Source organism: Primulina eburnea, chromosome 7 (genome assembly GCF_022965805.1).
Source record: "Primulina eburnea isolate SZY01 chromosome 7, ASM2296580v1, whole genome shotgun sequence".
Taxonomy (NCBI): Eukaryota; Viridiplantae; Streptophyta; class Magnoliopsida; order Lamiales; family Gesneriaceae; genus Primulina; species Primulina eburnea.
This window is the reverse complement of record NC_133107.1, coordinates 25,477,508-25,482,710: the sequence shown is the minus strand read 5'-3', so window position 1 is coordinate 25,482,710 and position 5,203 is coordinate 25,477,508.

Below are 5,203 nucleotides of genomic sequence, written 5' to 3'. Positions count from 1 at the left end.
TGAATCATTTGTTGTTGATTTGTCTTCTACAAGTTGTTCATGTAGAGATTGGTAGCTTAACAGACTTCCATGCAAGCATACATGTTGTGCAAAGAGTCAATAACACTTGTTCTTATATAATTTTTGTGACAAATACTTTACGATGGAGTTATATCGTGAAAGTTACAAAGGAATCCTAAATCCTATTCCTACGTTTGACATGCATGAATACAATTTCAATCACGCATTAGTAATCAATCCCCCTGATGTTCGAAGCCAACCTGGCCGAAAAAGAACTCAAGGGATACCATCACAAGAAGTTCTTCTGGTGTTAAAGTATGGTCGGTGTCATAAGAAAATCCACAATCGATGAAGTTGCAAAGGACCCATTAAGTAGTCTTTGGGTTATGTTTTGTTAACTTAGTTTTAAGTTTTTTCACTTAAAACTAAAAATATTATTATATTCATATATTTGTGTTTCACAATATTATGATTGATAGGAAAACAACTAATCAATTTTCCAATTCCAGGAAAAGGAAGATGGTAAAACACATAATTTGCAAGACCATTTCAACGAGAAGGTTTACTCGATCCGGTGTAATAGTATTAGTGATACATCATTGGCTTTTCTTACAGCTCCCTTATTCTTTCCAAATTACGAGATTGCTCTGACTTGTATTTGAAACCCAAAAATGCCCTTGTTTCGTTCTTTCATTAATAAAAAATCTATCATTGTAATCTAGTTATTTTCCCTTCATCGGAAACATGTTGAAGTTGTTCGATTGGAGACAGTGTGTTAGGATTGAGTTACAGTTTAGAGGGGATAAATAAACTCGTTAATTTTTTTTAACTTGATAATGTTCTTAACTATTTTTAAGATGATAAAAACTATTTTTGAAGAACTAACTTTACCAAACCATTTTAAAATAGAGTGAATATAGTAACGATCCAATTGGGATATAGATAGATAAACAGTTGACAGTTTAACGAGGAACGGTCAGAAAAATTGAATGTGAAGAAATTTGAAGTGCATGAATATATGACGCAAGATTTTTATGAATGTTAAGATATAAAACTCCTACGTCACTCGCTTTTGTTTGCATAGAAAAGTTTTCTCTAAAATACTCTGTCTTTATAACATCGTATAATAGCCGGCTTCAGTTAAGACTCATCAAACTGCCTAAGTTAAAACTCTTAATTATCACTTTACAAAGTCTGTATGTTTAAGAACCTAATTCAACTCATAGGATCAGTTGAATTGTTTAGAAAAAGGGTTGAAATTTCTTAACTTCAGTTAGAAAATGAAATTGTTATTCTCGATGTTGATGTCGATGTCAATGTCAGTTTGGTAACAAAAATATATGGGGAAAGAAGCCAAAATGACATATTAGAATAGTTCAAAAAATGGCTTGACTAGGTAAATTGAATGGTAAGCAGACATAATTTTGTTTCCAGATGTTCAGAGTACTCAAACTCCTACGTCACCCCTTCTTTCTTTTGGGAAGGCTCACAGTAGAAAATTTTGATCTTTATTAGTAATTTGCAAAAGAACTAATTTAATTTGGACTTAACACTGCCAACTACTCAACTGAACGAACAAATTATATACAAATAGTTCTCAAATATACCAATGGTTGCAGATTCTATTAGGATATATAAGTTGAAGGGACCGTACTGTATGCTAATCATAACTTAAGTTTCTTACAGGCACTATCAGTGATACTTAGGGGATCACGAGGCGATGCTACTAGACGCTCATACTATGATTCGATGGGTGCAATGAAAATGAGTTCTGACATTCTTGATCAAAGTGTTGGTAAAAATAAAGAGGCTAATTATTGTAAGCCCGAATAAGAATAAATGTTATTTTGTATCATATGGAGATGTGAACCCACATCTAGTTGTATCACTTAACCATTGAGAGAAAAAAGTATTGGATTTTTTGTTCCATTGAGAAGGTAAAAGTTCAAGAAGTTGAATTGGGCGACTGTAGTTTGATGGAGATTAAGCAGAATGCTTATAAAGAAATTTATATGTTGATTCCATAAGATGGGAGAAATAAAAGTTAGCTTAATTGCTAATTGAGGAAGGAGAGTGGAACTGCTTGTTTTGGTGACGGAGTTCACAAAACTGGTAGCTTCCAAATGTGCCAAATGAGGACAGTGAAAATTTTGGTCTTCGAAATTTTCAGTTTTCATTATATGAACAATATCTGTATCATTGGTATATCGACGCTGTCGGATCGTCGATCGGGTTATAATGAGTTTACAATTATTTATTTAGTTAATTTAGAATTAACTTAAATAACAGTACTAGTACCAGTGACTACTAATATATACAAAATTCTCATGAAATATTCTAGAGAGGACTAGAATTAATTAAATAATAATTTAATTAAATAAATTAAATTATGGTTATTTAATTTTAATTAATATATCTATGCATATATTATATGTGCATTTGTAGATGTCTTAATATATGTATACATATATTTTGTATGGAGATATAAAGATGTATATATGAGATAAATATTGTTGAAGATTATAAATTTTAGAGTTTGACAAACTAATCAGTAACCATACAGAAGATCTGAACTAAATCAATAACTGAACTGAAAGAACATAACTAAACTGAAAGATACTTATGGGACTGAAACAGACCAAGAACTTAAGTAAATAAACTTAAATTCTCACAAATATTAATAAGTCTCAAACTGATGAATTGGAGATTGACTATAATTGTTAATATTCGTGGAACTGATATAGCTAAACTGGATCAATCATAACTGAACTGCTCCGATCAAATTAAAAGGTCATCAGTTAGAATTGATATAGACCAGCTGAACTGATCAATCGACCAGCTTGACTCCTGGTCAGTTAGCCATGTCATAAGTTGAAATATGAAATCTCGGTAGACAAACTGACTATAATGCCCAAGATTTTGATTATCGTAATTTGATATGAATTGAAGATAATTGAGATGTGATTATAGACGGGGCACTCCGAAATTGGATTTTGAGTTGTTTGAGTATTGGTTGTGCGTGACCAGAAGGTCTCGCGCATATGCGCGAGCTGTGCGGAAGCCCGTGATGGAAGACAAAACATTGGGCGCATATGCGCGAAGATGAGCACGCATATGCGCGAGGTGACCAGTAGCCCAAAGGTGGATTCCAGAGAAGTTGGCGCATGTGCGCCGAGTGAAGGCGCGCATATGTGCGAGTATATATATGCCGAGACAGTAGGTCTGGCGCATATGTGCGGTGTCAGTGCGTGCATATGCACGAGCAGAGATGAGCTTAGGCTCCGAGACAGAATGTCTCGCGCATATGCACCGACGGTAGTCGCGCATATGCGCGAGACGTTCTGCACATGGAGTGAGCCACTTGTTCATTTTCATGCATTGATATATATAAAGATTGCAATTCCTTCAGTAATTCAGAGAAGGGAAAGAACGAAAGGCTCCGAGGAAAGATTTCAGTTCGTGATACTAAATTTGTGATTTTGAGAAATCCGCTCGTTCGATTTTGATACCGAGTATGGTACCGTGTTCCTCTCGACAAGAGCTTCAACTGGACGTAAGTTTTGTTACGTTTTGTTATGATTTGAAATTATGATACTGCCAAAATCAGATACGATTGATATATGGTGTTCTGGATATATTAGACATTGTATAATTGAAGTCAGATCGAAGAACAGTCTGTTTATGCAATTGTTATGATTTTAAGAATTGATATGATCAAGATTGTACAGATTGAGATTATGATCTGTTATTGTTAAGATTATGAGTTGTGATATTATATCTGTGATGTTGAGATTGACGGGTTATCGAGATTGTGTTGTTATGCCGTCGAAACATCAGTAGATTGATATTGAGCAGATTCAGTATTGTTTGAGATTATACCGTGATGTTGTTGACATTGAGCAGATGATGTCTTAATTTGAATATTGATCAGAACAGGTTTTGAATTGAGTTGTATATTGATACTGTATTTCTCGATATGTCATTTCAGATTCGAGTGACATTGATAGCTTCGAATTCGAGACTTCGAATGTATCAGATCAAAAGAAAGAAAGGTATAAATCAATGTTTATCCGAGATTGCACAACTCGAGTTAGTTCTGAATTTAGTTTCCCAAAATCACATACTTTATTTTATTGCATTGATATTTGCAATTAATGAGATTGTTATGCTTAGGCTATTGATTTATGGTCTAGCATGTGTTGTGACGAGTCTTGGGCAGGATATGCCTAGTCAGTGGCATGACATGCTAGGGCAGATATGCCTGGTCATTGGCGGAGATGCCAAGACACTGGACGTTTGGTCATATTGATGTGGCTTAGAAGAAGAACGACTTCTATCCCCGAGATTCGATATAGAGAGGACAAAATACTATAAATAAGAACGTACCGCCACCACGACCGGGAGAGTAGGTGGGAGATTGTTGCGTTCTTATTCAGATCGGGATCCCTAAATTAGGAAAGAGTCGAGTCGGAGTCTAAGAGTCATAGAGTGTGATTTACAGTTTTATATCGATTCACGTTTCTGATTTTGATACATGTTATGGATATCTGTTTCATTCTTTCATATCTGTTTTTATGAATTGCATGCACATACTTGGTTTATACTGGGAATATAATTCTCACCGGAGTTATCCGGCTGTTGTTGTGTTTGTATGTGTGCATGACAACGGGTGGGACAGGAGTATGAACAAAAAGAGGATGAGAGATTACAGTTAGCATGGAGATCCGGGCCCAAAAGTAGATAGGCTTCAGCAATTGAGATATAGTAGTTGAACCCTAGTTTGATTTGAATGTATCGAGTACAAGACATGTACTTTATGTTTGATATGTATATCGAATTGATTACATTACGTTTCCGTATTTGTATTAAAAAAAATTAGTCCCACTGATGCGATCCCGCCCACGAGATATCTGATTTGTCCCGATCTTTGAAACAAGTAATCGATAGGTGTGATAATCGCCTCTAGATCACGCGGTCTAGCAACAACTAATCAACGATAGAAGCAATCGCGTTCAAGAGAACCTCCAAAGAACTTGTCCTTGGCAACCCTCGTGATGTTCGATTGACAAACGCCACAAAAGATAAATCTTTTGATAAGTTTGATTTGATACGACGCAAAAGTTATAACAAAACTTAAGCTTGTGTTGAGAGAATTCTCAAAGAAATTTTCATAAAAGAAAAATAATTATCAATGTTCAATGAA